At 35.4% G+C, this 26427-nt stretch overlaps 1 protein-coding gene across 3 annotated transcripts in view; it reads left to right on the forward strand.

The window, feature by feature from the left end:
* The first annotated feature begins 4013 nt into the window (after positions 1 to 4013).
* Cic (Putative transcription factor capicua) overlaps positions 4014 to 26427 on the forward strand; it is a 61828-nt gene continuing 39414 nt past the window's right edge. For all 3 annotated transcript variants that reach the window (XM_070294381.1, XM_070294380.1, XM_070294383.1), the window contains exon 1: positions 4014 to 4788. The gene's annotated coding sequence lies outside the window, so the exon portion shown is untranslated. The remainder of the gene's footprint in view (positions 4789 to 26427) is intronic.

Consider the following 26427-nt stretch of genomic DNA (forward strand, 5'->3'; position numbering starts at 1 on the left):
TCAGCGCCAACCAGGCGCACGTTGGTGAGTCGTACGCCGTGAAGTGTGCATACTACTCAGACGTCCGGCTAAAGGTCAGCGCTGATTGACCAGACTTTACTCAATAATAACTTCTTTATTAAACGTTATAAAAAAAAAATGGTTCAGGACTTTTCGACTCAGTTTGACCCAATCTATCTCCATCTTTCGTTTGGTCACTTACTTGTTGGACACCCTGTATATTTATATTTATGCTGAAAATGGATCAAAGAACGGTCCGAAAAATATATTTTTACTAAATATCTATTACTAAAATTTAACAATCATCAATACCCGCACCATGGCTCTTATTTGCTAATTTTTCAGCTTAATTCTTAGTACTCTGAACCTCTATTGCTGTTATTCAGTCAATTTTTTTATAACGCAGTTTTCTCAGAAATATACGAGCATCGAGGAAAATGTAACTGCATACGTGCGTTAGTCATTTAGCTCTTTAATTATCACGTAGAAGCTGTTTTTAGGATCTGAGACAAGCTTTTTCGCGTTTTAATATTTATTCATCTTTTGGAATACTTTTTTAAAATTATATCTCCATTTGCGTCAAATCTCTCTGGCTGGAATCATTTGGTTTCTTTATGTTAAAAGTGAAATTATATCGCTATTATTGCGTGTTAAGAAAGTATAGTAGAATTTTGATTGAGCATTGAGACATGTAGCGAAAATTCAGATCTCTAACAAATTCCTGTATTAGATAAATAGATAAATGATGTTTTTTTTATCGATTAAAGCCTTTGGGATATTAAAAAAAACTCATATACAGGGTGTTCTAGATCAGATCGATGAAATTTCTTGGTCTTATAGGAAATTGAATTTGGAACAAAAAAGTTCCCATAAACATAGGCCCGCAAACGCTTCGTTAAAAAGTTATAGTTGATAAACTCTCTGTATAATAATTGGTTATGATCAAAATGTAATAAGAACATTTTTTATGTTTGTATTTGCAATGTTTGCATTATAAATGTAGTATTTACACAAAGACCTCGAAAGGTGGTTTTTTTCAAGTTTCTGCTTCTTTCATTGTTTTGAGCTTATTTTCTTTTGAGCGCCTTATAATTAAATGAAATTGATGTAATTTAGCTTGTTATTTAATTATCCATCAGATTTATTTCGTTACTTTTTTCAAATGAATGAAGAGTTTTGAGGTTATTGTTAAAAATCGTAAAACATGATTTTTCAAAGTTTATTAGCAATAACTTTTTAACGAAGCGTTTCCGGACTTACGTTTATGAGGACTTTTTTATTCCAAATTCAATTTCCTATAAGTCTTTGAAGTTTCATTGACCTGATCTGGAACATCCTGTATATATGAGTGTGTCTTTAAGGATTAAATTAACTCTACTTTTAGCATTAATAGTAATGTGCATTCGCGGTAAAAACATTAGTAAAAATATGTGACGTTATCGTGTGATTTGATTATAACCACAAATCGCTAAACATATCTCTCTCTCGATTGCTCGTTCTCTCGATTATTCTTCATAATTGTGGCATGCGCTTTAAAATGATACGCAGCTATGAAAAATCTCATGGCCATGCGAGTTTTCGTATCTCGTTATTTAATTTAAATATCGCGCGCAATTAGTCGCAAAGCGGCTGACTTCATCTTTTGCCTTGCAACGAAAGAGAAAGAGAGAGAGAGAACGGTGAGCGGCAGCATCAGCCGCGTATTTCAATCGACCGTAATGTTACGTATTGTATGGATATCAGGCTTTTTCCGCGTGTGAAAATACGTATACACAGTGCCTTTCGTACGTTTTATTTCATATATACGTATAGTCGAATCATATGCGAGTGTATGCATAAAGAGCAGTCGTGACGGACGCAACACTGGACGAACGCGTGGTAAGCTTGTTTCTTTTGCGTTTTACGTGCGAAACCGCATACAGTTATATGTTTGGGAAAATTATCAATTTACCATAATACAGCATTAAAAAATCATTATCGCACTGTAGACGAAACTGACTTCGATATATATATATAGATATACCACCCGGTATGTATATATCTTTATTTATCTCTTAATTTTTAGTCAACGCTTTGATTCCGAAATCTAACGAAGTATCTTGTATAAATGTATCTTTTTATACACGAATCATTATATATGTTATTGTTTGTTCTCGATCGAGTTTTCAAAGCTGTATACACATATATGTATCCATAAATTTCTATTTTCGGACGCGATGAAATCTATGCTCATCCACGAACCGGTCCATTTATAAATCGCTAGATTCATAGATTCTCTCATGTAATCTTCTCGTATTCCTTTCCCTCTTTCTTCCCTTTACATCTCTCTCTCTCTCTCTGATTCTGGCAATCGGACAGCTGGAATCGGTCAAATTACGCGATGTCTGATGCCGCCGATCGAGGGATACGCGTGCGGGTGTAGGAGCGACGTACACGCGTCGCGCCAAAGGTATCCTCTCATTTTTCTCCCCTCGAACGCGCAATCGCCCGTTCTTACGTCACACGCGCTCGCTCGAAAGCGCGCGCATTTGTTTCCGCGGACAGTGAATAACCTCTCTCGGCAGAGTTCGTTCTCTCACATACACACGTCTAACTCTGGCCGCATAAGCGTGCACACACACACACACACGAGCGCCCAAACTCCTTCCTTCTCCATCTCGCCCTGCCTCCCCCACCCTCTTCTCTCTCTCTCGTTGCGCACCGCTGCGCGTTTTCTCCTATGGATTTCAAGAAAGCCATACGGCTCCCACTACCTTTTGGCTGTCCTCGTCCCACCTTGAGACAAGCGCTTGGCTCCGCTTGACACGACGAGAACTCGCCACGCGTATGCTCGGTAACGCGTGTATCTTCCTTCCCTCTTCTCTCTCTCTCGCTCTTTGATCTTCCTCTGGGCGGCTCTGTCGGCCTGCCCGGCCAGCCTCTCTTGTTCATTCTCCTTCGTCTCCCACATGTGTACGTACGCACATTCAGGAACGTGAATGTGCAGGCGCTTGTTCTTGAAAGAATTTCCGCGCAGCGCTCTTTCATCTCGACGATTTACATTTAAAAAAAAATGATACGAATACAATATATTGCATTATATATTGATAATTGAAATTGAAAGGGATAAAATTAAAGCATTTTTTTCCGTTTATTCGACGTGCAATTTGATACTAGATATTTGATTGAAGGTTATAGCTTTCGCTTGTTCTTTTTTCACATTAAAAATCATCAATGTGAGATTTCTCTTTTATTAATATTAAAGCAAAGGAGATATTTTTGTGCGCGAGCAGCAAAGGGATATTTAATGTATTTAACAATTGAAAACATCATGCGCGCCTGCGCAGATGGTATTAATTATATGAAAGATAAAAATACGTGATGTGTCATATATATAGTACAACTATGGAAATCATTTGTTCCTACACGAGCTTATATACGTTTACAACAAAATTCCAAAATCTATGCTGCGAACATATCCCATATACGTTACTGTTTTGTGGATAGCAGCGAGCGACAGTGTTAGTCACCTCAAGGACGTTGCTCGTAATTGGGATAGGTCGGACGGGACCATCACGTGCAACAAAGGAAGAACGCTACGCGCGACGTGATAAAGTGGAAGAGCGGCGACCGCGCGAGGAAGAAACGGCAAGCGCGAAAAGAGGAGAGAGAGAGAGAGTGAGATGGTTGGTTGTATACTTCAAGATATAGTAGAAACGTATATCATGGAAGAACGCGAAAAGAGAAAAAGAGAGGATATCGAGTGACCGATAGAGAGTACATAGAGGAAAAAATCGTACGCGCGAAAAAGAGAAGTAAGTAGTTGGACTTGGTTTCGACATAGAAAAGAAACGCGCGCACGCGCACGTGAGAGAGAGAGAGAGAGAGAGACGAAGCGCGACAATCGCAGCGAACGGTAGTGGGAGGTGGTGGGGGAAGCGCGGTGGGAAGTGGTGGGGAAAGCGCGGTGGGAGGTGGTAGGGCGCAAGAGTGGGGATGGAACGGGGAGAGCTCGCGCCGGTGCTGTGAGTCTCTGTAAATGGCGCCTAGCCACGAGCGTCGACACGTCACGAACGTCACGGATTCCTCTCTCTTTCTCTCTCTCTTGTTCTTCGGAATAATTTCGCGAGTGCGGGTTTCTTGTACGTAATCTACAGTAACGACGGTAAATATATTTAATTTAGTACAAACTGTGCGACGTTATACGCTGCGTAATCACAAGTGCGCGCGCGCGCGCGTGTGTGTGTGTGAGTGTGTGTATGCGTGCGTGCGTGTATCATCCCGCTCCTGTCCCCTTTCTCTCCTTATCCCATTTCCCCTTTATTCACTCCGCTCGGCCCATCGTCCGAGCTCCCCCCTCCCCACCCCTCTCTCTCTCTCTCTTTCTCGCTCGCATAAAGAGTCCCGTGCACGTTCGGTTGTATTTCTCCGCGACGGAGTGATCGTGGTTCTTTTCCTGGTGCGTCAATGCTCAGTGGCGCCCTTTGTCGAATTCGCGTGCAAGCAACATGGAGGAAGGTGCGGTTGTGCTACGATAGTGGTTTCCAAGTGAGGAGAAGTGCTGCGCGACGACAGCAGCGCCGTCACGGTGCCCGGAACGACGAGTGTATCGGCTTCTATCAGTCTCCGCGTCTACTATTTCCTCTACCTTCTCATCCACCTTCTCCTCCTTTTCCTCCTTCTCCTCCGTCTCTTTCTTCTTGAGCGGTAAGGACGACGGCAACGGCGACTACGACAAGTCGACGCGCCGGTCGCTCTCTTGTCTTTGTGTGAATTTGCGACAATTTTTCATCACTGCTTAACCTACAGGTAAGAAACTTATTCGAGATTTGAAAATTTTAGAAACGTTCGAATTTCTTCCTACCCTTCCTATTTATTACGAGATTCGACTATCCCGATATCGGAGTAATGACAGAAGTGTTTATGCCCGCAATGACAGAGTTTTAATGTCGGCTTGTACCCTCCTTGTCATTGGTAAGAGACGTACGATACACATACACTTTAACCTTGTACAAATTATTTTTATGAATGTTGAGAAGAGAAAATGAGAGATTCTCGAGCAATTCTTTAATTCTCTCTCTCTCTCTCTCTCTCTCTCTCTCTCTCTCTCTGATTCTTTCTATTTTTGTAAATATTCAGCTACTTATCCAGATAGTATGTACGAGGAATAATACGGATATAACCTTGCACGATTATGTTTTGTCTTAATTAATAAGGTTATTTCCACTTTGAATGTGATATGTTTTTAAAAATGAAGGAGAAACGTGATTATGTGATCTGGATATTTGTTCGCCAGTGTTTACGTCTCTTGTGTTTGATTGACGTTTTTAAAAATAGGTCACTATGGCTCTTAGCGGCATATAGCAATATATATATATATATACTCAAATTTAATAATGACAAACAAATACGCTACAGTTACTTTGAAATCACACAATATGTTAGAGAATTAAGATCACAACAAAAAGACTCTTAGATTAAAAACTCTTAGAAAATGACAAGAATATTCTCTACGAATGATAACGTTGAAGTTGAAAAAACGAGAGATTAATCGAATAAATCTCGCACATCTCGCACTTTGTACAAGAATATGTGTGTCAGTGTATGTGAAAAATTACGCGATCAACATTCTCGAAAATTGAAACCGATCAACTTTACCATCTAAGATGAGTTGATCTTCTCGTATTTTTTTATCAGGATAGAGGAGTGTTTTTTTTTTTTTTTTTTTTTTTTTTTTTTTTTTTTTTTTTTTTTTTTTGGAGGGGGACAAAGGGGGTTCTAAATTCTGGAGATTTGTAATCCCGTTGGCACGTTTCTCACGCGAGTTCATCCCTCGGGAATCGCACGCGCGACACAACGATACGTCCACAAATCGATACGCCACCTCGGCTAGTTTACGCTGGCTCGCGCTCTTTAACCGTGTATCGATAAGCGCCCTCTTCCCCCTCCCCCTCCCCCAATCCCTCCAGAGGCGTATTATCGCCGTAAATATGCGGCGTGATCGTTCGTTGTGCATTAACTGTTGTGGGGGATATTTGCATTTTTCGCGTATTAGTACACAAAATAATAGATAAGTATTTTGAATTGTTCAATTTTGAATTTTTTTCAATTTTGACTTCTTACGTAGAGGAAATTTTTGTAAGCGAAATAAAATGATAAAGAAGCAACGTGCAAGTTTCTAATTTTGGACGCTTTTTTTTTTTTTTTTTTAATTTTATATAACCGTTACAGAGAGAGTTTAAAGATCATATTATAAAGATAGACAAAAATTCAAAATTTCATAAAAAATGAATCCTTTTACCAATTCTCATCAAATTCAATACCAACCATCCTTTAATGATACTCTATTCGAAAAAAAAAAATTAGGCCGCTATTTCAAAATTTGCGAACGTCAGGGTTTGCACAGAAACATTGAAACTGTTTTAAAATCTAAAACGCTGTATTTATTTTTTATAAAAATGACAATAAATAAAAATGTTGCGCTACTTTGCTTGTGTGTCAAATTGCTGCGTTGTAGCTGAAATAGTTCTTGAGTTATAGACATTTGAATTTTCGGTCAATCCGCGCGCGCGCGCGCGCGCACACACACGCGCGCGCACACATATATACACATTTTTTTTTTTTTTTAATGTGATTTTTCGACGTTTTGGAACATTTTGAATACATTGGCCTAGAAAACTGGAAAAAAAATTTTCTCATAAAAACAAAGCTTCCTCTATGAGGAAATAAAAGACTGGAATTGAAAATATATCACGCTTTCGGCTGTTGCATATCACAAGTAGGAGCATGCTGAAATAAGAGAAGCGTCCCTAAAATCTATCTCTTAATTTATGTACTTTTTTTTATAATTGACGGCATTGAAACGATCTAAGCGCGCGATGCTCCACTAAAGTTCCCTAAAAAAATACCTTACTTTTTCACTTTCACGTCTTGATAATAATTGTAGAACACAATGTGAGATTAATATATAGAATAAACGTGCATATTAACGCTCATATTTTTCTCGGTTAAACGAATTTCGTATATCGATGACAAGAAATAAAGTCAGGCTTACCGCGGCCTGTCGTCGACGAAAAGCGCAAGTTCTTTGTCAGGAAGCGAAAAGACGAAGATCCCCCGGTCAAACTGACGTAAAACGTATCGCAAAACGCATCTTATCTGTCATTCGGTTGTCCGAACGGTCGATCAACTGGGAGACCAACTATGAGAGTGAGTGAGTGAGTGAGTGAGAGAGAGAGAGAGGGGGGGGGAGGGAGGGAGGGAGAGAGACGGCCAACATGTGCACTACGCGTCGTAAATTGTGGATAAGATCGAGAGGTAAAGGGAAGTTTCTTATGCCGATCGTGTTACATGTGGAACGTCTTAAGGCTATCGCACACAAATTGACATAGTTGCATATGGATAGCATAAGACCGTCTGGACCAATGAGCATCGAAATAAAATCGCCATATTGATTTACATAGCATGCTCATTGGTGCAAATGGTCGTATGCTACGCATATGCAGCTATGTCAATTTGTGTGTGAGGGGCTTTATAGCCAACAAGACTCGGCCTTTTCCCTCTTCATATACGATATTAAGAACTGCGTGCGAGAATCGCTTTCGCGTAATACAATGGGAAAAGTTCACTCTTGCGAATCGTTTCGTTGCGGAATTATACGCGCGGCGGATAACGACGTGTGTATGAAACAATTTTCAATAGAAACATGACATTAGAAAGAATGTTACAATATGTATGTCGGGGATGTTATTTTATTATATTGTACACAATTAAAATTTGTATTAATATTTCATTATTCTTGCCGATGGAACAAATTACCGATCAACACATAGAACTGCTGTCATCAAGTCGCAACTACGTGTTTATTTTTATTTATTATTCAACTATAAAAAAAATGAGATTAATTTTTTTTAATTTTTTTAATTTTTTCCCCCCCTAGATACGCGTGTGTACGAGTGTATAAAGTGAGTGCATAAAGTAATCGTGCATATTCGAGATAATTATTTATATACATATTAAAAAACTTGTTCAATTTAAAGCATGATGAAAAAAAAATTAGGAAAATTACAAATAAGTATTATATTCTGCAAGTACATATAATGGAAAATATAAAAACGTTATATGTATTTTCTCGCTTTTGTTAGCCGCTAAAATAAAACTTTTCATTTCATTGATGGTAGTTTTTTTTTGTGTGTGTTTTTTGCCAAAACGCATTGATTTTCACATATCGAGAAAAAAAAGAGGGAAAGAAAAAGAACGGGAAAAGGCGTAGAAAATAAATAAATCATTGCTCGGTTGAAGGCACAGATGAAAATGCAATTAGGCTCTGCGTTACGCGCGGCTGGTGCGAAACTGCTAATGCGTGCTTGCAAATGTGTATATACGAATGAAATTCGAAATATAAACGTCGAGAATATGCGACGGAATCTACTTGAAAATAGACGTCGGCCGGGGAGGTAGACGACCGTCGGAATCGTTTTAATCAACCAGCGACGTAAATATTCGCGGATCGTTATCCGTCTGCGGTCGCATTTCGGGTTCGCCTCGTATCGCTGCAAAATACACGCTACCTAACATTAAGTCGCCTGCTAATTACGCGTAACCACGCTTAAGATCAAGTTACTTTGAGACTCTCGTTTCTGGACTGTACAAGAAGACATTCACGGCTGAAAAATATTGAGCTGCCTTTTCTTTGGTAACTGGATAGAAATGTATTCTGCCGATTTCGTCATGTCGTGCTATGCTATATAATTGCGTATATGTAATAAGTATATACAAGGTGCGGAAAAAATACTGGGATCCTAAAATATTTCGAAGGAAATAGGTTTTGGAGGAAAATGTTAGATACAAAAATTTTTGGGTATCGAAAGAACTATCTGACCAGATTTTGGGCCCGAGATCTAATTTAGATCCAGTAAGGCCTAAATCGATTTTTTCAAATAGGGACTCATATATTTTATCGCAGATTTAGGTTTAGGACACGTTTTTACATCTGATATAGCCGACAAACATTTGGATCCGAGGCCTCTTTTGAGTCCAACGTGGATCTTGAATTCCAAAATTTAATTTGCCTTCTTTTAAGCAGAAAATCCTAGACATCGAAAAATACGCGACGAAAAATAGGAATTTTTATTGAAAAACAAGCATTTTTAACGAAAAATAGGAATTTCTATCGAAAAAATTTTATTTAGGCCTCATTGGGCCTAAAAGGGACCTTGGACCCAAAGGTTTTGTCGGCTATGTTAGATGTAAAAACGTCCTGAACGTAAATCCGGAATAAAAAACATAGGTCTCCACTTAAAAAGATTGACTTGGGCCTTTACTGACCAATCTAGACCCCGAGTCCAAACCCATACAGCACCGCAAGATTGCAATAACATTGCAGCAACATTTTTCTACAAGATTGCAATATTGCAGAAACATTGCGAAATGTTGCTGCAACGTTGTTATGATATTGCAGCAACAGTAAAATGTCCGCCTACAGAAATATTGCAATATAATATTGCAGCAACATAGCAATATAATATATATGCAATAACGCTTTATGTATACAATATTTATCGACATAATATCCTTAACATATGAAAAAAATAATAAGAAATTAGGCTTATAAGAGTCAGGATCTAACGTGTATATAGTTTTTCTGTATTATAATAATTCGATTTCCTTCAGTGACAGAGAATATCTAAGAGAAATAAGAAAAAACTCAATTTGCAATTGTGTAAATTCACAATTTGTTTGTATCCGAAATATTCAGATATCCGGATGCAACGATTGTGGTGAATTTTTTGAATACGACTTTTTTCACATCTCTCTTGTCTTTATATAATCTCAAAATTTATTTATTAAAATCTGAAGTATCTTTTGCATATTAAAAAATTATTATCAAATTTTTGATTTTATATAAGAATGGAAACTATTAAAAGAATTCTTAGTCCAATATCTAAGCCCCTGTATTGTTGGGGTCATATCATACGACTTAAATTAACAAAATAGTTATTATATCTTTTTAATCTTACTAGCCGTTCTTTGTAAATTTTATATAATCATTATGACTAAAAATTAAATGCGGTATAGATAGCGCAACATGCGCCGCATAGTGGTAAACGAATGAACTAGCAATTATTGAATACTTTTTTTGTAATATTTTCGGAATGTTGCTGTAACATTGCTAAAGTTATATTGTAAAATAATGTCTTTGCAATATTTCTGCAACATTAAACTGCAATATGCAATATTACAATGTTGCAGCAATGTTGTTGCAAGCTTCAGTGCTGTATGGGAACTGTAGTTCACTAGTCAGATAGCTCTTTCGATATCCAAAAATATTTGTATTTAACATTTTCCTTCAAAATCTATTCTCTTGGAGATATTTTAAGGTCCCAAGTATTGTTTATCCTGCATATTACTCTAATTTCTACATTGATAATTCGATAATTTTCTTAGATTTTATTTTTATCTCGATTTATCATCGTAAAAGATTAATATTACACGTATAACTAATACGTTGACAGTTTATAAATGTATTTTGCAATACACTACCGCTCAAAAGTATTTGCCCACAATCGGTTTCGTGGATAATTTTTATATCGTCGTTATATAAGGCAGTATTTTGAAATAATATTTTAATTATCACGCATTAATATATAAATAGAAAACATCATAAAACGCCAGCAGCTTATTCCTTGGAATTTGTCTAGTGACAAAATTCGCCCGAATTTCCGAATTGTTTATTCGGTCTATGCCATGTCGCAATGAGCATTCGTAATATTCTTCAGTTATCTGTTAACATTTCGCTTTTCATTTTCGCTTCGTAACTCTATAATCAGAAACAAAGGCGGACACATAGATGAAGGAAAGATTTAGTTTTAAACATTATTGTGCACACACCTTTTTTGGTAATTAGTAAACATAAATAAATTTTCACATGTTTACTACATTGTTTTAATTGTTTCTAACATTTATAGAACGATTGTTTTAGATGGGCAAATACTTTTGAGCGCTAGTGTATGTAGACACGTATTTTATATTTTTTTAAATTTTAAACAAACTAGAACAATACAGGCGCGCGCTTTTATTTATGGACATTTTCCAATTTCTTTAACTTTTCTTTCCTAACTTTAAATTTTTCTTTCACAAATAGTCGAACTGTCAAAATTCTCACGATTTGACAATTGCAAATAACACGAATGAAGCAAGATGCAGCGTACAAGCGAGACAACCAATCAGCATCGCGGAAAAGAGGCCTCAATACTTCGATACAAATTGAATTCACTCAGTTAACATGCCTTTTTTAGAGAGGGATAATTGCGATCATACACACACACACACACACACACACACATATATATTTTTATCAACAATATTCATAGTACAAAACTAGTGAAAAAAAATTAAAATAGCTGACACTCATCTATCTTTAATATTTTACATCTCCACCAAGTTTTATTTTTATAATCATATTATAAAGTCGAATATAACTGCATCAATATCATAATCATATTTTAATGACTTTCGTCAGAATAGAATTTGTTGGATTAGATTAGATGTGGAGGAAAATCGATGATTTCCTTTATGAGGAGAAAATTTGTAGTACTAGCGAAGATTGAAGCCGTCGTTGTCTATTCGCAAATATCCATATAATGTGCAGCAGCCCCGTGTGCGTGCGCGCGCGCGCGCGCGTGACCCATAGAAACCTGTTTCTCCGTGACAAGTTATTTGGATCGCGGGCGATCTCCTCGTCGTAGGCTTAATTTCTGCACCGAGCGTGCCGGCGCATGCGTCACGGCACGACTCCTCTAGCTCCTCTGCTATTCTCACCGAATAATTTACGGCACGTGAGCTCCACGGGATCGAACGCGTTCGCGAGAGCTGGCCCCGGCATTGCGGATGAATCAGAGAGGTGAGGGAGAAAGAGGAGGTGAGGGAGGGTCACGCGCGGAGTGCGTCAGGCACGACAGTTAAGCTCATATTCTTTATTACTTGTTTAACGTTAACCATCATAGACTGTAAATGCCATTAAGCTCGTACGTATCGTTCACATCGGTTGTAAACAAGATTTATGTATAGTCGGATAGTTGGTGTAAAAAAAAAATTTTGGCGAAAAAAAATTTTTTTTTAATAGAACAAAATGTTATTTCGATGCTTAAAAACTTAAAAAAAAATATAGTATTTTTAATAAGATATTCTTATATATAATATCCTCTTTATTGACAAACACACATCAAGTTTCTATCCTCAGACACGAATAAAAAAAATATTTAATAAATATTAAAAATGGGAGAAAAAGAAAGAGAGAGAGAGAGAGAGAGAGAGAGAGAGAGATCAATTTTATAAGAATAATGTGACTTTGTTCAACATACAAGTGCCGTGCATATCAATAGTGTTATACGAACCGTCCTTATGTAGGGCATTTCGTAAATGCGAATCGCATAAGCGCATGAAATCTTGATTCACCGACGAACAAAAGAACTTTCGCTGTTCACGGGTCACCAATGCAACACGCACGAGTAACGAACTACATAGCAATCTCTATGCGCGATAAAACCAGTGTAAATGCATCAAGAAAAAAGACGCGTACCTTCCCATACAGCACAGAACATTGCAGCAACATTGCAACAATATTGCAACATTGCGGCAATGTTGCAATGTTGCTGCAATATTGCTGCAATGTTCTGTGCTGTATGGGTTGGCATCTCGCTAAATCCAATTGAATTTGTATGAGACATTGCTCATCAATTTCTCCGATATCGTATTCAGATAATAGTTTCTCAGAACGCGTTATATCTATAGCTTTAAACTAAAACAAGCTTCAACTTGACAGATATCCGTCTTCTGGAGATAAATTAATAAACATCCTGTACATGAATACTTGACATTTATATGTAATACATAATAAAACAAAAAAGGATAAGAGTGTATAAAACTTCTGCCCCCCACCCTGAAAAAAACCTAACTTAACCCAACCTAACTTTACTTTTAAAACTGGAAATAGATTTGGGTTAGGTTAGCATTTTTTCGAAGTAGGGGCATAGGGGGAAGGGCGGAGCCCCTTTCCCCTCCCCACACGTAGATATCATAAAGTTGTTGTTTTTTTCAATGAAAAAATTACAAATTATATAGCATACACATACTTTAAACTTCAATTTGTTATATCTTCTAAATCAATGCCATCCCCCACTTATTTCATGCGGGGAATTACTTAGAAGAACCTCCTTTACAACATATTTAAGTAGCAATAAAATTGAAAGCCTGTTACCTTTTATGCAATTTTACCCCAAAAAATTTCGAAATTGATATTAAACAGACAGAATTTTTTTTTTTTAAATTTGAGATAGTTTTCAAATTTTTTTGCAAAAGAAGAAAAGATATATCGCATTTAATATGTCATTGATATATAACATTTTGAATGTTCTTCAGACATTCGTAAAACAATTATAGCACGCGTTGGGTCTTTTATAACAAAAGTTGACAGTTTTTTGGGGGAAAATATCTTGAATAAAAAAAATGCGTTTGTCAATTGCAGATTTAAGAACTTATATCAATTTTTTTTTCTTTCGTGTTTCTTTAGAAAGCATATCACATTAAGCTTGTAAATTTTCTTTGATATTATATAATAAAAGTTTTAATATATTTAATAATCATTTATATGCGTACGCATGCACGTACGCGCGCACGCACACACAAACAAATATGCACAAACACATTATAGAATTTAGCAAATTATATAAAGTATAAATATACAAGACTCTTGGTCAAACAAAGATATCTTTTTTAACAAAATATGACTTAAAATTAATTTCAAGTATGATATTATATAAAAGACCCATTTTTTCTTGTAAATATCATTGATGGAAACAATCATTATTTTTCTTCTGGAAAATTTCACTGGCTTTGCAGACTTGCTATCTTGTAACTATCGACTTGATTAAGCTATTTAGAGCTTTTCAATGATAATATACTGATTCTATTTCAAAAAAGATTATAAAAAACTTTAATCATATTAAACGCAGTAAATTACATATAATTCTTGACGAAAGCCGATATGCTTCTCGCGTTTATATTTTGACGATTGATTCGAAGCGTCGTTTCCGCAGAAAGAGAATTAAATGAGAATTGTCAAGCAATTGCGCGCTCGCCCACTTTATTCGTTCCGTATTCGCGGATCGATTCGCGAAGGTGCCCACACCTTCGTTCGGAATAAAGCGGGTGGGACTCTTTTTCTCCTTCTCTAAGCCATGCGGCTGCCGTGGTCTTTCTTATTCGACGGTTCGTCCGAACCTAGTGAAATCTGTTGCTAACCGGGCGGGCGGCGACGCTTCGCAAAGGTTAGAAGGAAGCGCGTCGAGACGCCGCGCGGCGACACGCAACACGCAACTGCCCGTGGTTTACTCGCGCGTACACGCGTGCGCGCGCAAACGCGAGCGTGAAGGTACGCGTCGTACGGGTGTGTGCGTTATTAACACACGGCAGGTACATGTAATAGCGACGTTACAAACGGGTATTCTTTTAATAGACGACGGAATAGGCTTAATAGACGCGCGCTAGACGTTGTCCACGGTCAATGCTTGGCATATGCCATACATGCGGCACTGCGAATATTGAATGAAATATGTTCAAAAGCATATATCGCAGGCTGAGGCTGCACGTATGTAATGCGACTATATGTTACGATACGTATATACTAGATATAACTAGAGCAGAGAGAATTATCATGACAAATCTATCTTGAAACGAAAAATCTTTAAACATACAATATAAAAGAGAAAAACGTATATATATATATATATATATATATATATATATATATATATATATATGTATAAAAGAATATGGTATAAAATAAAATCTTTTTTCTCTTTTTGCGACAAATTTGAACTCTATTCACAACTTTTTTTTATAATGGGCTTACGTACAACGAAATAATTTCTTTACGTGATATATTTTTTTTCATTTTTGTTTTAATTGTAATATCGACTATATATTATAAAGTATAATAAAATTGGATATATAATCTTTTTTCGATATTTTTCAATTATGGTTGTTCGTAATTATAACGTAATTATACAATTGAAAATAATCGATGACATAAAATTTGAGAACTTGAACAAAGTTGTCGTCTTGAGAAATAATAGTTTTCAGAATTTTGTGTTAAAATGGAGTTTTTTCGTTGCAGAAAATTTTACTTTGGAAAAAAATATATACAGGGTGTCCCATTTTAAAAGTTCCACCCTCATAACTTTTCAGGATCAACGTTTGAAGGAAAACGACTCGGATAAAAGTTGTAGGTAACAAAGGGGGCTATCTAATAGTGACCTTGGATTTGACATTAAAGATCATTTTCAAGGTCATTTGAAGATCAACTTTCGTTTTTTAAATGGAACCCCCTATTTTTCATTATATATTCTTGTAGCTCACCTCGAGAGCTTTCCAAAACACTATAATAAAGTATTTTTTCATTAAGTACTTTTTGAGTTATTTTATATTTTAATCTGACATATTTTGATATAAAAAATAAAATATCTCGTAAAATATTCAGTTTTCGATAATCTTACCGTAATACTTTTATGTACAGAATAATGAGACAAATCAATTAGTATAAAAAAATAATTGTTTTTAAGAAAATTATTTACAATGTTTTTTTTTTTTTTTGCACTAATTGATTTGTCTCATTATTCTGTACATAAAAGTATTACACTAAGATTATCGAAAACTGAATATTTAATTTTTTATATCAAAATATATCAGATTAAAATATAAAATAACTCAAAAAGTACTTGATAAGAAAATATTTTATTATAGTGTTTTGGAAAGCTCTAAGAGATAAGCTACAAGATATAATGAAAAATAGGGGGTTCCATTTGAAAAACGGAAGTTGACCTTCAAATGACCTTGAAAATGACCTTTAATGTCAAATCCAAGGTCACTATTAGATAGCCCCCTTTGTCTTACTTTTTATAAGAAAATAAAATATTTGCTATAACAAGATCTCTCTATTTGTGCTAAACTTTTAATGCTTTGGGTGCAAGAAGTTTTGTAATACTTTCATATAAATATGTACTATCATGAATTAAATTTGCATGATAATCATTATCAATGAATAAGAATATTGTCATGCGCAGTAAGGGGAGTGTAAATTCCGTAGTAGGTAGTCATAATTCCATAAACCGCTATTCCTATCTCGTTATGACTCACAATGTCATGTTACTATTTGCAAAAAAACTATGATGGAATGTTAGGAGTATATCAGTATATTTAAATGACGTGTCCACATTCATAGAAGTATATACGAACAATATATGTATATATGTATATTGTACAATTACGTGCATTGGATTTTTTTTCGAGCACTTGAGAATGAAATTGTCACATTTATAAACGTCCATGTTTTTGGAAAAAAAACTGTCCAAGTTCTAAGTTAAGTTCCATTATAAATTTTGAAACGAATTTTATCACGTTTAACATGTTTTGTGTGAAAGATACTTGGAATATGTAGTGAAATTTTAATCTTGTTTTCGTATTTCTATTTGGAGCAGTTATGAATATTTCGGAATCAATAAAACGATGCAACGAGAACTCTGTTTTTTATTCTACAATTATAAAACGACATTATGACACATCCATCCATTAATTTCGCAAACTTCTCAAATAGATCGATAAAAACAATATATAATTGTAACGGTAACGATATCACATATTTTGCAAAACTCTCTGTGACACTTAAATAAAATAAAACGCCTGAATTTATTATAATCGAATGATGTGAATAATCATCTATCATTTATTTAAAATTTGATTACAGTCTGAAGTTATACGTGAAATCAGAGAAACTGAATTATATATAGAGTGGAATTTTCGCAGTACTCGAATATTTTATTATTCGAGCGCTCCATTATTCGAATATATTTTTCTCGCCAAATGTCTTTCTTTCTGTTAAAAGTAACATTTGATATATTTTAATAATAGCAACCATTGGCTCTCTAAGTCAAACTTGAACATTACAATTTTTAACGAAAGTATTGTTATTTTTATTCGCGATAAAAAATAAAACATTGAGAAAAATATTTAACGTATTGTCAACATAGTGTGAAAAATAAATATCCCTAAAATTGAAATGAATTAGTTCAATAGTTTGACAAAATTTATAATAACTATAACGTCTTGAAAACATACGTTTTGTGAAGAATACATTTTGAAGTTTTTTATGAATATAACAAGAAGTATATATTCATCTTATCATGAGTCATCAATTTCGGGCGACCTTTATCATTGCTTTTCGGCAGTGAGCCTTTTTCGATGATCTAACTCTCATCTTTTTCAAAAGAATTTGAATTTATATAGGAATGCTCATATAATGTTCATTATTTGTATTGTAGTACTGATTTATTGAATACACAAGTTGCTTTTTCTTCTATTGTAGCTTCATTTTTGGAGCTCGCGCGCGCGCGTACAATCTTCCAAAAAATCATAAAAAATAAAAAATCTCATGAGTTTAAAAGATGAATTTTTAAACTGAAAGTTGGCCGTAACAAACTTTCCACAGATCTTCTGTGATATATTTATAAGCGTTCGAACCTGTTTCATTTAAATTATTATATCTTTTTTTTTTCTTCGTTAATCTTGAGCATTTTATCGTACAACTTTGGGAAAATCTTCGAAAAATATCGTGTTTTCCGAGCAGTCTGGCCTTGTACTGATTACGGGATGCGGGGGCAATATCGTAGGAGGACAATCGCGATTCCTTTACCAGTTCTCTTCATCGCACAGTGTCCGTCAGCGTCGCGATTAGCTTTAAAGATACTTTCTGCTGATATATTTTTAGCACGTCGTTAAAAGTCTCTCTCTCGCTCTCTATTTTTTTTTTTTCCAGAATGTGATACGAACCGGTAGCGATAAAAATTTGCGATCGAGATATCACATATTCTTAATGATAAAATTATATTTTTTAGATAAAAAAAAATTACATTTCAAGGAGTAAGTAGATAAATTTTATTATTATTGAAATGACGCACACATACACAAAAGCGACGAAAAAAAAATGCCGTTATACATTTTAGGAGTTAAGCATTTCGACGATATTTGCAAACACGTGCAAATATCGATGAAAACGATTCCTTTCACTTCGTCTCGGCGATATCGAGATAAGAGTGAGCATAATCGTGCGCGACAGTAAGATAACGGGGAGTCCGCGTGAGGTCCGCCATAAACATTACTCGAAAAGACGGCGATGTAAATATCGCCTGTTGTCAGATACTGTCAGTTATCTCCTTCTTATTGTTAGGTTCGATTCTTTTTTTCGCATTTATGTCATCCGAACGTGTCAACACTTGGCAGCAATTACAGGATGGCTGTGCACCATCATCCGTTCTTTGACACACACACACTCTCTCTCTCTCTCTCTCTCTCTCTCTCTCTCTCTCTCTCTCTCTCTCTCTCTCTCTCTCTCTCTCTCTCTCTCTCGCGCTCGCTCGCTTTCCGCAGCTTTTCATTCATCTTGGCGACGAACAATGCTCAACTATACGCGTCTTAACTGTCGTAAATTATTTGCACGATCGATTTCTTAACAATCCATCGATACGCGCTGGCAATTTTGTGGAATTGTCTTTTATGTCCCGCGGCAGGAGTGTAGCTGCTTGCACGATTTAAGTAGCGATCGATACACGTGCGCTTGCAATGTGCAGTGAAAAAGGAAAAAAATGGGGAGGGTGGTGGGAGGAGGAGGAGGGGGAGGGGGGAAAGAAGAGAAGGAAAGATTTGCTGCACGTTACACGGATGCTCGTGTGTAATAATCGTATGCACGCGGGCAAAAAAATAAGAGGAACGCCGCAATTTTATACAATTTACTATTAATCTCCGGCTTGCTTCCTAATCCAGTGTAAGCCAAATCTAAAAGATTTGCCTCAAATCTAGAAGATGCATCTGTGTGCCATATGTAATTTTCCGAACAAAAAAATTACTGTGAAGTTTATATCCTTCTAAAATTATACGATATAATCATATAGAGAGTACTTTTCTTTCATGATATGATTGCATGCGAGGGTGCGCGTGTATGTAATATATCAGGTGGTTCAAGTAGTGAAACTGTGAAATCTTCTGTGAAATGTTATATATTGGGTTGAGTAAAAAGTCATTGCGTATTTTTGCAACAGATGGCATTAGTTCAGTTTTGGCAGTACTAGAGTCATTCACACATATTTTTATCATATATCGTTTAACAGCTGACGGTTTAAGCTTCATTCTAAAAAAAAAAATTGAGCGATTTGGTTGAGTTTTGAAGATTTTGCAACAAGTTGAAGATGGAAGACCAAACTGTGCATTTTGGCCATATTTTACTGTTTTACTTCCGTAAAGGGAAGAACGCGCGTCAAGCTTGTGAAAAATTGCGTAAAGTTTACGGTGACGATGCTCTACAAGAACGTCAGTGCCAAAACTGGTTCAAGAAATTCCGCGCTGGTGATTTTGATCTCAAAGATGCTCCTCGGTCAGGAAGGCCCACCGAGGTTGATGACGACAAAATAAAGGCATTGATCAAGTCAAACCCACGTTACACGACACAAGAGATTGCAGAAACATTGAAGATCAGTCAAAAAAGTGTTCACGTTCACCTAAAGAAGCTGGGATACGAAAGCAAGCTCGATATTTGGATTCCTCATGAACTCAAAGAAGTTCATTTGGCGGCGCGTATAAACATCTGCGATATGCTCATGAAACGTGAAGAAAACGATCCTTTTTTAAAACGAATGATAACTGGTGATGAGAAGTGGATTGTTTACAACAATGTGGAACGCACACGGTCTTGGTCCCGACGTGATGATTCGCCTCAAACGACTTCAAAAGCAGAACTTCATCAGAGGAAGGTTATGCTCTCAGTGTGGTGGGATTGGAAGGATGTGGTGTTTTTTGAGCTCCTACCAAGGAACCGAACAATCAATTCGGATGTGTCGGCAATTGAACAGTTTGAACGAATCTGTCATCCAGAAACGTCCGGAGCTTGTCAATCGTAAAGGAGTTGTGTTCCATCACGACAACGCGAGACCACACACATCTTTGACGACCCGTCAAAAATTATTGGAGCTTGGATGGGATGTGTTGCCCCACCCAGCATACTCGCCTGACCTTGCGCCGTCAGACTTCCACTTGTTTCGCTCTCTTCAAAACTCCTTGCGTGGAATAACGTTAAATTCAGATGAGGCGGTAAATCAGCACCTTGTTCAGTTTTTCGCCAATAAAGACAAGTCCTTCTACGAACGGGGAATTATGAAGCTCACCGAAAGATGGCAAAAGGTCATCGAACAAAACGGAAAATATATCATTGATTGATTTTTGTTCTTTATATAAATAAATGATTTTGAAAAACATACAAAAAATACGCAATGACTTTTTACTCAACCCAATATTTAGATTCTATGGGAAAAAACAAGTAAGTTTTATTTGAATCACCTTTTTGAAAAATGCTCCTATCAAAAGTTATAAGTATTTAAACTTTAAAGTAGAATATATTCAAACTAATCGTAAAACCATAAATTAAACGAAAGACTAGTTTTTTTTTTTTTACTTTTTTAAATGTTCGAAATGTTGTCCATTCTCATCTAAACACGTTAATTCTTTCTACAAAATTTTATCTAACCTAATCTAATCTAATCTAAACAACATTTAGCGTATATAAGCTTTGTGTAGAACTTAATAAACTTTAGTTTATGTTTATTCTTGCTGTCCTTAAGGAAGTGACAACATGAATAAATAAGTAAACTGAAACATAAAAGCTCTCATTTTTTCACTTATTTATTACTTATTTAAGTAATAAATATTTAAGTAAACCAAATACACACACACACACAAAATAATCTCACGTTGTCGCGTATTTATTTACAATTCTTAACTTTACCTCAGAAGAATTTCAATTCACTCTCTTTTCTTAATTCCATCCTCCACAACTTTTATCTTATAGTACTTTTCGATAAATCAAATAATTTTAGTATTGTTTTAAGATTTTTGAATTTTCTTTTTTTGCGATTTTCTTCAAAACGAAGCAAAAACGAGCAAATCTCTAAAGGACTTTTTTTCTCTTAGTTTATCGATCCTCCCCACGTTCCTGAACATTTAATTTCGGGACACCCTCTATAATTTGAAACACTAAATCTCTTTTCTAAAATGAGGTATGGCATGCATTCGTTAAATGCTGTGTAAAATTGTCGATAGCGTTAAAATGAATTCAATTATGGATGGGATTTATATTACATATACAGGGTGTCCTAAACCACCCGTACATCTCTTTTCTTTCATATTTTAGAGAAAAACGTTTTGAACAAAAATTGTATAGTTTTGAGGGGAACATAAGATGGTGTTATTGGTTTGACCTTGGATGGCATCGTTAAGGTCAAGTCAAGGACCTTTAATTTCTTAAATGGAACCCCCTATTTTTTATTACATAGTCTTATAGCTTATGTCGAGAGCTTTCCAAAACACTATAATAAAGTATTTTTTCGTAAAGTACTTTTCGAGTTATTTTATATTTTAATCTGACATATTTTAATCTGACATATTTTGATATAAAAAATAAAATATTTCGTAAAATATTCAGTTTTCGATAATCTTACCGTAACACTTTTATGTACAGAATAACGAGATAAATCAATTAGTATAAAAAATTATTGTTTTTAAGAAAATTATTTACAATGTAATTAAAATATTAATATTGTTTGCTTGAATTTGGGGAAAAGATGTTCGTGTCACCCGCATAAAAACCGCGCTATCTGCAGACAACCTGCGCGTTTTCGGAATGTCATAAGAGCGATTTACGTCTCGCGCTCATCTCTTATCCATCTCGCCGTATAACACAATGTGTCGAAGTACTTTGCGCGGTGATTTTAGAATGAGCTTGCATGCCGTAACGACGGCAATGACGATGATTGGCGCGCGCGCAGCCGAGGCATGTACGCAAATTATATGCAGACCAGTTGCGAGGGGAGAATGAATGTCTAGCAGTGTGCACGTGACCTGAAACTAGCCAATAGGCCGCGGCCCATTCAGCAGTATCTCACTGCTAGTGCTGTATCGAGTAGTGTAGCATATTGATATTCGTTACTTGCTTATTGTTTTGTATGTATGTAATAATTCTTTTACTATCTCTCTCTCTCTTTTTAAGTCATCATATGTTTTTTATCCCGGAACAATTTTTTTTTAAATAGAAATTTTTTTAAATAAAGATAGATTTTTATCTTTCTTATTCCGTTCACGCACGCGTATATACGAATCCTATTGCTGAGCAGTTTCAGATTCATTTCAAATCAATTACTTAATCAGATGAAGAAAGGCGAAAATATTATATCTACAAAAATTAATTAATTATAATTTTTGACATTTAACGGACTACATAAGCAAAATATAAGTAAAAAAAGTAATTTTAGTGATCATTTAATTTTAATTATCAAAATCATTCAACTATATGATCTATATTAATTATTACTTATCAAGTTGATTGTTTATTTGCGTGTAACGATCGCCTCTACTTATTGTTAGTTATGCAGCAGTAAGCTACTATACTATGTGTACACGTGCAAGTGTATATGTGCAAATTCGTCCCGAACATTTATGCATAATGTATAAAAGGCTATTGTTAAGTCAGATATTTATTTCGTTTAGCTGCTCGATGTTAAAGCACGTAATTCGCGATACTTGATAGAGAATAGAAATATATCCCAGACAGCACAAGGATGTCCTTAGGACGTCCAAAGGGCATCCAGGACATACATATAGGATATCCTCAGGATATCCCATTGTAATCCTCAGATCTCCTCTGGATGTCCTGAGGAAGAGTAAATGATAGCCGTATATTAACCTCTGGAGAATCCAGGGAGATCCTGTGGAACAACCTAAGGATTTTTATAGGATGTGTTAGGGATATTTTTCGTATGTTTCAAGGAGCAAATTTTAAAATTTAAATATAAATTAAAATTATGTTTTGTTATTTACTGCCAATATTAAAAATCTAATATTAAAAATAGTTCACCGTTCTTTAATATTTGATTCTTTCGTGCTATACATGAATATTTTAGGTTTGGCTCCCGGGTTTGAGTAGTGTAATATTTTCTATCCAATATCTGAATTCCCTATGTTGGGATTACATCAAAAATTGAACTGATAGAAAATAATTACATTTGTAATTTCCTGTCAGTTGCTCTTTGCAAGCTTTATATAATTCTCATGACCAAATCTCAAATACGAGTTCGCGTGTCGCATAGCGGTAAACCAACGAACTAGCGGTTGAATACTATTGTTTGTAAAATTTTTGGAATGTTGCGAACAGTAACATTTCTCATGAAATATTAAATAAATAATAATTTTCGATATATGAAAATGTGCGCATCAAATTCAATTATTAATATTAAACGAAATTAATGTTAATAATTAATTGCACATATATATGTCCTCTGGAAATCCAAAAGACATCCAATATAATAGACAGGGCAGATATATCCTACAGACATCCAGGGATTATCCAGTGGACATTTATAGGACATTAATACTTATTATAATACTTAAGATTTCTAAATTATATTAAATAGCCGACACAACTAAAAATAATTATGTATGCATAGTAAATTTTTATAAATATATTTATAATAATATCTTAAAACATCCTACAAATGTCCTGAACCGTCTTAGACATATTCAGGATGATCCTGAGGATGTTTTGTGCTGTCTGGGATATACATCCATTTATTTCTTTAAGTGTTTAGAAAAAGATTCTTGATATTTTACACACACAATTAAATTTAAATAACACAATTTTTTTAGATAATAAAAGACAGCTGTACGTTATCTATGCGCATACTTTAACAAATTTCGAAAATGAAAATTTGTCTTGGAATACAATGAAATAAAAAGAAACAGACAATTGATAAAAAGCAAAATTTAGTTTTTCTTTCTTGCAAAGATCTGTAAAAAAAAAAAATTTTTTTTTGAGAAGGAGATTCTCGGTATTTCTTAAATATAAGCAGAAAACGTTTTTCGCTTATCGTTAGTTGAAAATTTTTGAAGTCGGGAAAATAGATATTAGTGTCATCTAAGTAAAAAATTAAAGTTTGTCTAAAACAAGGAGAGAAACAAATAAAAAATATTGAAAGAGTTTAAAATAATTCAAGCTATAAAAATGAAAAAAATATAGCAAATAAGATTCGACATCATTTCAAAAAATGAGGCAAAATGTCGAATGCGCTGATCCTTGTTAAATGTAACGATAATAACAATAAATGTGAACTAAATTGAATTTGTTTTATCATTCTTTTGACTATTTGAAATTAACTCGAGTCTCTGAAATAACGTATGATTTGGTCTACTTGGATGATTCATAGTTTATCGCGATTCAACTAGCAGTTAGTTGTCGATGTGAGACTATCAGCTGTGTGTAATCAGTTCGCAAAGAGGGAGGGAGGGAGGGGGGAGAGAGAGAGAGAGAGAGGGAGAAGACAGAAAGACGAATAGATGGATGGACAGAGAGAAAAGATACTAGATTCATAATCGTCCTGCTAAAAATACATGTATATTTCTTTTTATCTGTGCTATCATCTATTACAAAGCAATTATTTATGCAATAATATGAATAAGTCAAACAATATCAAATTACGTTATATCTTTTCGTAAAGATTTTATTTCTACTTAATCGAGAGACTTATGTACATATAAATCGAACAAACATTTTTAAATTTATTTTGGAAGAATTTTAGAATGTGTGATGATTTCTCAATTTTAGCATTAAACTAGTAAGACTGTTTTGTTTAAAAAGATATATATAAGGTTTAATCATGTACAATATTTACATATTTATATATATTGTATTTATATATCTGGATGCCAAGCACACACTTTATCAAAACTTCGCTCTTTATCTATCATAACTCAAAAACTACTCACGTCTCGACATTTTCATTACGGAAATACCATTTCCGTTTCCAACGAGAAATATCGTTGCGTGCATCGACTACGCTAATTAACAAATATTATACTTGTAATTTTTTATTAGTATCAATATTGAATGAAAGCTTCAGAGTATAATAATCTAGTTTTATTCACTTGTTTTATTAAAGACTTGAAAATATTAATCTAGATTTAACGTTTTCGATTTTCAAATTAATAACTTTAAGCTTTTTTAAACAAATTTTAAAAAATCTTAACAGGGTGTTAATATTTGTCTCTCGAGGGTTATGTTATTAAACAAAAATAATTAAATTTTTCTTACTCAAGCAAGTTAATTTATATTTAATTTTCTGTAAACTTTAAGATTAATTTCCCTAGATTTAAAAAAAAAATGAAGCACCGTTGTGTGTTGCATGGAAAAATCTCTCAATACCATGTGAAAAAATTAGAAACATGTGTTTTTTTAAATTGAAATATATAATTTTTGATCTTTCCAACTATAATATATTAATTTTTTCCATTTTTTCGAAAAAGGGCGGCTGTTGCATGAATTGGCCAATCTTTTTTAATTAATTTCTCAATAATTATCATGAAAATCAGAAAATGGTAAAAGACTTTTCTCCTCGGTTTCACCTGCTCTACTTGCACGAGCGGTAATATGGTTATTATCAGGCACCCTGTATATAGATGGGATGGCGACGCGTTCGGCTTCGTTTCTGAGGCTTAAGGTGGGTATACACTTAGCGGACGAACACCGAACGAACAGCGAATGCAAACGTTCGTTATTATCATTCAGCAGATATATACGCCAAAGCGAATACGAACAGAACGTTCGATTCCCTCATGAAGCGATACATCAAAGACAATTCGTGCGAGAAAAACGTTCAAAACGTTTCGCATTCGCTGTTCGTTCGGTGTTCGTTCGCTAAGTGTATACCCACCTTTATAGAAGTCCGTGACGAACTGTGGTGACGATGGACGGACGAACAGACGGATGGATGACTGGTTGCCGTGTATGCGTAGGTGTGTGCTGCTGCTTCGGGTTAGACGCTCTCATATATATACGATTTAATATCGATGATCGCGCGTGTCGAACGAGCCACTGTGCCGCCACTACTCGCGTCAGCGTCAGCAGCGTGTGGAATAACGGAGCGTGCGCGAGTGCATTCGTCCGTGTGAGTGCACCTCGTCGGAGTCTGTGCGTGGAGGCGGATACCAGCGGGAACGAGCGCGGTTCTCTCTGTCACGCCGTATGTATAATACGTCTCTGTATGCGTTTACATAAATGTGAACGAGTGTGACAGCTTCGGGTTGTCAATAAATGCACACGTTGTCTCGGTCCAATTCGGGGTGAAGTATATTCATTCCATCCATTGGTCGAGATACGTGCAAAGAACGGATATCGTAGAGAAGAAAGTAGCGTTGAGGGTATGTGGCTATGTTCGGTTACACTCGGTTCATCGCGAGCGGTTCAGTTGAGCAATCGAATCCCGAGTCGGTACACGCGCGCGAGCGAGCGAACGAGAGAGTGGG

This window comes from Polyergus mexicanus, unplaced genomic scaffold, assembly GCF_030449975.1.
Source record: "Polyergus mexicanus isolate NDT 795.1 unplaced genomic scaffold, iyPolMexi1.0 SCAF_4, whole genome shotgun sequence".
NCBI lineage: Eukaryota > Metazoa > Arthropoda > Insecta > Hymenoptera > Formicidae > Polyergus > Polyergus mexicanus.